Source organism: Eptatretus burgeri, chromosome 1 (genome assembly GCF_056783735.1).
Source record: "Eptatretus burgeri isolate ZD-2024b chromosome 1, Ebu_testis_v1, whole genome shotgun sequence".
NCBI classification, from domain to species: Eukaryota; Metazoa; Chordata; class Myxini; order Myxiniformes; family Myxinidae; genus Eptatretus; species Eptatretus burgeri.
In genome coordinates, this window is record NC_140961.1 from 26,386,657 (window position 1) to 26,396,701 (window position 10,045).

General features: G+C 41.5%; 1 protein-coding gene across 1 annotated transcript in view; it reads left to right on the forward strand.

The window, feature by feature from the left end:
- Nucleotides 1–8,722, forward strand: part of LOC147034065 (uncharacterized) — a 25,909-nt gene extending 17,187 nt beyond the window's left edge. Inside the window, exons 4-10 of the mRNA XM_085876006.1 lie at nucleotides 2,018–2,075; nucleotides 2,254–2,356; nucleotides 3,372–3,472; nucleotides 4,780–4,828; nucleotides 5,384–5,495; nucleotides 6,537–6,620; nucleotides 8,212–8,722. The gene's annotated coding sequence lies outside the window, so the exon portion shown is untranslated. The remainder of the gene's footprint in view (nucleotides 1–2,017; nucleotides 2,076–2,253; nucleotides 2,357–3,371; nucleotides 3,473–4,779; nucleotides 4,829–5,383; nucleotides 5,496–6,536; nucleotides 6,621–8,211) is intronic.
- The last annotated feature ends 1,323 nt before the right edge of the window (nucleotides 8,723–10,045 follow it).

The window sequence follows — 10,045 nt, forward strand, 5'->3', positions numbered from 1 at the left end:
TCAAAGCAGAATGTCCGATGTGGAGTCCAACCCTACAACATTTTTCCCCATTACGGATGACCTTGTATGTTTTTTCTTATCATTGAGTGAACTTATGAGGGAATCTTGAGAAATTACGAATTGAACATTGTCCCATCGATATTTACTTTTATCGTTTTTCTTAACGAACGGGAATGAGCACCTTGTTAAAAATGCGAAGAAAGGGGGAGGGGAGGGCAGATATTTGCGGTGGGGGGGGGCAGAAGGGGGACAGAGAATTGGAAGTAGAGTGAGGGGTGGTTGAGGACTTGTCGTCGGTGTGGTGAGGTGGGGGTGCTTTTTAGGATTTGTGGTTGGGGGCACCTTTGCTAACTTGGGGGGAGGTGGTAGATGACCTGATGGTGGTTGAGGACTTGGGGTTGGGAGGGAATGAACTCAACTGCGGCTCAAGTCTACTATTTAGAGCCAGTATGGCTGCAGGAGGTCACCTCAATGACTTTTAACGGGGTGGAAATATTGGTGGGGATTGGCAGTCGCTTCAGTGGCAAAGGCTGGGGAAATTGCGAACATGTCACAAGGAAATGTTTCAAAAGTTATGTCAGTCTGGGACAAAGGAAAGACATCATCATCAAAGGGCAACATTGGATGGAAGCGTACACTCGACAAGCGTGATGCACGGGCATAATTCTGGACTGCGAGGTGAAACCGGAGCAATGATGGACAGTGTAAAAAGTTCAATGGAGCTTGTGAGAATCCTGTATCATCCAAAACAGTCTGAAGGAAACTTCACAGGATTAAAAATCAAAGCCGGGATGCTCTGCACAAACTGATCATAAGACCTGGCAATGCCCATTTGTGGGGCCAGTGATCCAAGGAGTTGCACAGGCAATGGGCTGCCGAGTCGTGGAGGAACGTGATATGATCTGATGAGTCATCCTTCACCTTGTTCTCGACGATTGGACGTGTGCACATGTGGCGACAACCCAGGGATTTATACAGCTCTGAGTGCCTATTTCAAAACTGAAAGCTTATGGCGGTTTCATCATGGTGTGGTGTATGCTTTTCTGGCATCACTTGGGTCCACTCATTCCATCAGAAGGCAGGGTTGATGCAGCGTGCTGCATTACCATCTTTAATGATCATCTGCATCCCATAATGCAGAATTTCTTCCCTGCTGGGAGGGGTGTCTTGTTGGCCCCTGATGAAGCGGTTTCTGCCTTCATCAAACCGACGTGAATTGGAGGACTTCCTTGTGGAATAATGGTGCTACATTCCAGTTCTGCAATTCTCCATCCTTTTTGACTCCATACCATGTCGTATCCATGCCTTGCTGGATGCAAGTGGTGGCTCAACAACCGAAAAGTAACATTCTTTTGATGTTTCCATTTTTTTTTTATCACTCTGAACATCCAATGAGAAACTGCTTCCTAAAACTCAAATACATTTGTCAAGCATCACCTTCCTTTCTTCCATCGGTGTATCTTCCCTTAATGCAACTGGGATTTCGACAGCTCTTTATCCTTTCTGCCCCAAGAAGACTTTCCCTATTTCTGATCCCATGAGACATCGTTGAGTTTGTATTAAAACATTCTTTGTTTCTTCCTCAGCCTTTGCTGAGTCTCTTTCATCACACATTCAAGATGAGGTGGAGTTTGAGTGAGGAACACACACACACACACACACACACACACACACACACACACACACACACACACACACACACACACACACACACACACACACACACACACACACACACACACACACACACACTGTGAATTTGATGTTAAACGTGAGGAGCAAGAATTCATGACAGGTGACCAATTGAGTGAGTTAGAAAATCTTCAGAGGTTTTCATATTGTTAAGATTCCTGATTATTTTGTCTTTTTATTGAAAGTTGTGATTTTTGGTTCACCTTTTTGATGGGAAGATCATCTTCTCGAAGGGTCACGGTTTAACGATCGCAAAGCCGTACATCATCTCACAGCATTGCTAAATTCAACAAAATTTTACTTCCACTTTCTTTTCCATCCACAGTCCAATTGAATTTCGGATTTTCTTCGTTATTATTGAATCGTCACTGCAATTTCTGAAGGTAATTTTCAGTTTTTATATTCTTGATTCTGTTGAGTTCGAACAAGTGCTGATCAAACAGCCAATCACAGCATAATTTGAATATAAACACCAATCACTCAGCAGGTTATCAGACAGCTGCTCTCTCAATGACATCATTAAACTTCTTCTTCCTTCCTTTCATCAAACTGCAATGCCAGGAAAAAATATTTTGCTGACTGGAGATGAAGCACCTTCTCTCCCACCTTGCCACCCTGAAACCGCAATGTCCAATCAGCAGAAAACAATCTGCCCACAGAGCAGGTAAGAGAGTTTTTTGAGGATTTTATATTTACCTGTTTGCTATGAGGGAGAGAGAGGGCGATGATTACATTTTGTTGATTTATCCTCCACCATAAAAAACACACACATGTTGAAATGGCAACGTAATTGTTGAAGTACTGTTTCAGATTTCATTCCAAAGGCCTATTTGGTACGAGGGATGTGCAGAACACCTTATTGCAAGTTTCTACGTGACGTAATTGTATCATGCAATGATCATCCAGCACATGCATCTCATGCACGCTCAGGTTTTGGAAGTGACAACACATTCTGAGCAAATTTGAAAGTATTTCCAAGACACCAGCAAATGGATCATCCAAAAACACACTGATCACATTCTTTAACAATTCATTCCATTCAGAAAATGAGAAGAATCAAATCAATGAACACATTCAAAGCAGGGTATTCCATTTGCTATTTTACATGGCTCTTTAACGTGAGGAGAGGAAAGGTTTCCAAAGAAAGATCAGAAGATGTTATCAAGCTACAAAATGAAGAAGTAATGTGCCAATAAGTTGACGTCCCTGGATAATGACTCCTGCTCAGGACCGATGCATTCGCTGACCCATCAATACAATTGGTGACAAACTACCCAGTGTGCATGACACACTGTAAACACACTCCCTGTATCTCAACGCAGTGATTGCTGCCGGATGTGGACTCACCCGGTTTTGAAATTGTTACCTCCACGTTTGATCCTCAGGGGAAAGCATTCGACACAACGTGGCATGACATGATTACGTCACAATGAAATGGACATGTAATTATTCAGCACGTTTCTCTGTCACAGGTTTGACCCTCATCTGTGTCCCATTACGTCACATAAATAAATCGTATCAACAACAATCACGTATTCGCTTTTTGTTTCATGACGGAGAAGATATTATTGGTTTGTCAAGCAAGATTTCACTTTACCGAGTTGTGCAACCACAAGCCTCTGTAGATCTCACTGTAATTCCATATTTTCTCTTTCTTACCCTCTGTCTAATCTCCTTAGACACACGTTCGATCAAGGAGATGAGGCTGAATGAGGGGTGTGCGTAAGTTGAACTGGAGAGTAAAGATCGGTTTGAGGAACGAGACGTTCTGTCATGTGAGGTGAGTTTTCCACTTGGTTCATCATCTCGCAGATGAGAGGAATCTTTGAATGATAAAACTTCACTGTCCATCTGCTTTCTGTCATTGTGTGATTCCGGAATGTTTACATCACACATTTGGTTCTTGATGCGTTGGGAATTAGAATTCTTATTTTTGGGATGATTCGTGGATGTTTTTATTTTATCCTTCCTTTATTCTTAGATTTTCACCTTTTCAATGTTCTCTTCCTTTCCTGCAAATTTTTACTTCATGTCCTCACTCTTTTTCTTTAACGGCCACAATTATTCCCACAATTATTCTGGGGTTGGCCGGGGGTAATCTTTGACCCGAGTCTATCACAATTGTGCTCCCAGATGTCTCGAACCAACCAATGGAAAAAAAAACTATCTCTTGTCTGGCATCACTCCATCCAAAAGGAGGGGAGCAGAATTACCAGCAGATAGGAAAGTATTCAGCAGAGTACATATGCAAGACATCCATAACATAATCAGTTGTCATTGTGGTGCAGGTGAGGGGTCCAAAAAGAGTTTCCTCACCACAACACAAGCACTCAATTTGGACCCTGCTCCCACTCGGATTCAAATGTGGCACGAAAGCCTGACGGGTGATTACGACACCTCCAGATTGATGCTGCAGCCCAAATAATGCATGCCAGCAGGGTCAACCGAGCCCTGGCAAGAATGTCGATGTTTAAACTGCCTGCACGCTGTAGTGGGATGCTGCAAGGTATCCCAAATAAATGGGGATACAGCAATGACCCAAAACTTGTTTCTGCCAAGATGATTCCCAGATGATGACACAACAGTTATGCTGCTTGTTACCCAAACAAAAGTGTACCTTGAGTGACCTGGCAGGTTTCATTGAAAGTGCCAAGGCATGTGTTCAAGTATGGCAGCATGTGGTGTGAGGATGTGTCAAGAAGTCGAACCATCACCATTTACAATTAAACATTTCAATACTGTTACAAGTTATCAAATTCTGCAATTCTAGATCCTTTTTGACTCCACACCATGTCATATCCATGCCTTCCTGGATGCAAGTGGTGGCTCAACAACCGAAAAAGTAACATTCTTTTGATGTTTCCAATTTTTTGTTCACTCACTGTGCATCCAATGAGAAACTGCTTCATAAAACTCAAATACATTTGTCAAGCACAACCTTCCTTTCTTCCATCGGTGTATTTTCCCTTTATACAACTGGGATTTAGACAGCTCTTTATCCTTTCTGCCCCAAGAAGACTTTCCCTATTTCTAATCCCATGAGACATCATTGAGTTTGTACTAAAACATTCTTTGTTTCTTCCTCAGCCTTTGTTGAGACTCCTTCATCACACATTCAAGATGAGGTGGAGTTTGAGTGAGGAATACACACACACACAGTGTGAATTTAATGTTAAATTTGAGGAGCAAGAATTCATGACAGATGACCAATTGAGTGAGTTAGAAAATCTTCAGAGGTTTTCATATTGTTAAGATTCCTGATTATTTTGTCTTTTTATTGAAAGTTGTGATTTTTGGTTCACCTTTTTGATGGGAAGGTAATCTCATCGAGGGGTCACGGTTTAACGATCGCAAAGCCGTACATCATCTCACAGCATTGCTAAATTCAACATAATTTGACTTCCACTTTCTTTTACATCCACACTCCAATTGAATTACGTATTTTCTACGTCTCACTTTTTCTCACTGCATTTTTTTTTTCATTGAATTTTTTCATTGAATTCTCACTGCAATATCTGAAAATGATTTTCAGTTTTTATATTCTTGACTCTGTTGAGTTCGTACACGTACTGATCAAACAGCCAATCACAGCATAATTTGAGAAAAACTCACCAATCACTCAGCAGGTTATCAGACAGCTGCTCTCTCATTGACATCTTTAAACTTCTTCTTCCTTCCTTTCATCAAACAGCAATGCCAGGAAAAATTATTTTGCTGACTGGAGATGAAGCACCTTCTCTCCTCGCTTGCCACCCAGAAACTGCAATGTCCAATCTGCAGAAAACCATCTGCCCACAGAGCAGGTAAGCGAGTTTTTTTTAGGATTTTATATTTACCTGTTTGCTACGAGGGAGAGAGAGTGGCGATGATTACATTTTGTTGATTTCTCCTCCACCATAAAAAAAAACACACACACATGAAGAAATGACAACGTAATTGTTAAAGCACTGTTTCAGCTTTCATTCCAAGGGTCTTTTTGGCACGAGGGATGTGCAGAACACCTTATTGCAAGTTTCCACGTGACGTAATTGTATCGTGCCATGATCATTCAGCACATGCATCTCATGCACGCTCAGGTTTTGGGAGTGACACAACACATTCTGAGCAAATTTGAAAGTATTTCCCAGACACCAGCATATGGATCATCCAAAAAACACACTGATCACATTCTTTAACAATGAATTCCAGCCAGAAAACGAGAAGGATCAAATCGCTGAACACATTCAAAGCAGGGTATTCCATGAGCTATTTTACATGGCTCTTTAACGTGATGAGAGGAAAGGTTTCCAAAGTAAGATGAGAAGATGTTATCAAGCCACAAAATAAAGAAGTGATGTGCCAATAAGATGACGTCCCTGGATTACGACTCCTGCTCAGGAGCGATGCATTCGCTGACTCATCAATACAATCAGTTTCAAACTACCCAGTGTACATGACACACTGTATACACACTCCTTGTATCTCAATGCAGTGATTGCTGCCAGATGCGGACTTACCTGGAATTGAAATTGTTACTTCCACGTTCGATCCTCAGGGGAAAGCATTCGACACAATTTGGCATGACATGATTACGTCACAATGAAATGGACATGTAATTATTCAGCACATTTCTCTATCATAGGTTTGACCCTCATCTGTGTCCCATTACGTCATATAAATAAATCGTATCAACAACAATCACGTAGTCGCTTTTTGTTTCAAGACGGAGAGGATATTATTGGTTTGTCAAGCAAGATTTCACTTCACCAAGTTGTGCAACCACAAGCGTCTGCAGATCTCACTGTAATTCCATATTTCTCTTTCTTCCCCTCTGTCGAATCTCCTTCGACACACGTTCGATCAAGGAGATGAGGGTGAATGAGGGGTGTGCCGAAGGTGAACTGGACAGTAAAGATGGGTTTGAGGAGCGAGACGTTCTCTCATGTGAGGTGAGTTTTCCACTTGGTTCATCATCTCGCAGATGAGAGGAATCTTTAAATGATGAAACTTCATTGTCCATCTGCTTTCTGTCATTGTGTGATTCCGGATTGTTTACATCACACATTTGGTTGTTGATGCGTTGGGAATGAGAATTCTTATTTTTGGGATGATTAGTGGATATTTTTATTTTATCTTTCCTTTATTCTTCGAGTTTCACCTTTTCAATGTTCTCTTCCTTTCCTGAAAATTTTTACTTCATGTCCTCACTCTTTTTCTTTTACGGCCACAATTATTCCCATAATTATTCTGGGGTTTGCCGGAGTTAATCTTTGGCCCAAGTCCATCACAAATGTGCTCCCAGATGTCTCGAACCAACCAATGAAAAAAAAAAACTATCTCTTGTCTGCTGGCATCACTCCATCCAAAAGTAGGGGAGCAGAATTACCAACAGAAAGGAAAGTATTAAGCAGAGTACATGTACAAGACATCCACAACATAATCAGTTGTCATTGTGGTGCAGGTGAGGGGTCCAAAAAGAGTTTCCTCACCACCACACAAGCACTCAATTTGGACCCTGCTATCACTCGGATTCAAATGTGGCACGAAAGCCTGACGGGTGATTACGACACCTCCAGATTGATGCTGCAGCCCAAATAATGCATGCCAGCAGGGTCAAACGAGCCCTGGCAAGAATGTCGATGTCTTATCTGCCTGCACGCTGTAGTGGGATGCTGCAAGGTATCCCAAACAAATGGGGATACAGCAATGACCCAACACTTGTTACTGCCAAGATGATGACACATCAGTGATGCTGCTGGTTGCCAAAACAAAGGTGTACCTTGAGTGACCTTGGAGGTTTTGTTGAAAGTGCCAAGGCATGTGTTTAAGCATGGCAGCATGTGGTGCGAGGATGTGTCAAGAAGTTGAACCATCACTATAAACAATTAAACATTTCAATGCTGTACCCAGACACACTCCTGCAAAATAATCTTACAAACATGGGTCTCAATCTCTCTTCCTCACAGAAAAGCTCACGTTTCACTCAACAACACATTCAGAATCATCGCAGCCTGTCCCCAACTCACTGATATTGACCATCTTCACACAGAAACAAAAATGCTTCCTCTCCAACACCACCTTCATGTCACAGGGACACATTTCATTCATGCCACCCAGACACCAGAACACCCACGTCACCACTTGTTTAATTCCCCACCTCCTCCCAAACACAAAAAGACTCACCTGCAACTTATGCAATCAACACAAACTCGAGTTTTAACTCGTGTTTTTTTTGAAACAAAACTCCAAATTTCCAGTTTTTCCTTCATGAGAGTTTCCTTCTGTATCCATCGTGTCCACCCCATGTATCCCCTTTCCTGCCCCCCATTCCTCCCTGCACCAATTGTTTGTTCAAATCTCCCTCTATCTTGTCCTTCAACTCCACTGTTGTTGTTTCCCCCTCTCTATGCTGTTCCTTTTGTCCTGTTATGTCCTGATCTGTTCAGTGTATTTGTTCTTCCACGAGCCTTGACTGTATATTTACTTTTGAAAACTCAGTCTAACTCATAACCCCTTTGATCCCATTGTCACCCTGAACAGACAACTCTTCAACATCAATTTCATGAAAGATCTCTGGCAGGGTCCAGTCATTGTGAGATGCTTCATTGGAGGATGCAGGTTTCCAGTTTGGAAGCCAGGAGCTGATTGATGATAATGATGATGATGATACCATGTTTGTTACATCCTCTGTTTTTGCCTGTACTGTGTTGTTGCATGTGAAATAAATATTGAAAATAAATTTGATTGCTAAATATATTTTTGTTTTCTTGTGTTTAATTGCAATTGTTCACGAACATGAAAATTCAAGTCAAATAGCCTGGTCGAGTAGGGTACGAACACATGATGGATGGTTCACATACATTGAACTGGAATGAATGAAGTGTTGAGGTTGGTATGGTGAGAGGCACCATCTGTTGGTGGAGGAAGAGGGACGGAGGGAGGATAACTCAGCCTGGTTTTTCAGTCTCTTCGGAGTACTCGAATGCCCTCTGTTTTAATTTCTCTTGACTCGGTTTTCTCGATCTGCTTGGCAATCCTTGCAGTGCTGTCTTTTGAGATTAAACTAAAACAGCAAACATATTTCTTAGTTCGTAAAAAGTTTGGAAATTGGAGGTACAGCACCGTGTTAATCCTCATTTCAGGATTTTGCTGAAATTCATTTTTATGCCTCCGTTGACGAAGTTGCCAGAGGAATTGTTTTTGTCCGTCCATGTATCCGTCCGTGTGTCTGTCCATCTGTGATAGGTTTTCATTTCCGTGATAACTTAAGAATGCTTGAAGGGATCTAAGATAAACTTGGCACAAGTATGTATAATGATGCAAAGATAAACCAATTCGATTATGGGGGCAAGGGTTCAAAGGTGAGATGTCCTGAAAGGTAAAAAAAAAATGTTATAATGCTACTGAAAAAAAAATGATAGGATTGTGACCAAACTTGGTATATGTGTATATTATGATGCAAAGCTGAACTGATTAGATTTCAGCATCAAGAGGTTAAAGGTTAAAAGTCATGTCAGATAAGAATGTGATACTTGAGAACAGCTGAAGGATTGAAATCAAACTTGGGAGAAGTATGTATAATATGTGGTAATGTGGATCGAGGCATATTGGATGACGTTTCAAACCAAGCTCGGTCTGTAAGAACAAATGGCAATGGTTCAAATTGCTAATTTGTCGCTAATATCAGTCTATCAGACATTCTGTCAGTCTGTGTCACTCACATCAGTTCCACCTGTTGCTCGGTTAGACACACCTGTGCATTAAAACTGCGGCTGAGTTGATCGGAGATTTAATCGATCATGTGTGTACTATTTGTGGTGTTGAAAACTGGCATTTATCAGAAATGCTCAGGACAAAGTGTTGGGATTGGGATTAAAAGTATGAACGTTAAATTGTAAAATTAATTAATGTAACCTCTTTCAGCAAAATCACAATGATATTTTACACAAACAAGAAATATAATTTTTCAATGTGTGACTTTCAAAATGACATGATCCACCCAGAATGCTCGGTGCACATGCACAGAAACCCCTAGAAACGGCGGTGTTCTGGTCACCATAAAGAATATCTTGTGTGAGAGATAAGGATTTTAATGGCTCGTCAATGGCTCAGCAAGCTCCTGATAGAAGCCGAAAAGATTTATAAAAGTACCTGGGAGAAAGGGCTGTGCCTCTGCACAACCAAAGACTTGGAGAACATTCTCATCTTGCCGAATGAGCACCTGAAAACTCCTGATCATGTGGACCGGTGCAAAGATTGAGTGGACGGACAAGTGCTACACAAACTCTGACAGATCACGACCAGTGAATGGACATTGAACCTTGTGGAAGTGCCTCGTGTGAACATGGCAGGCTTGGTGATATATTGTGTGATC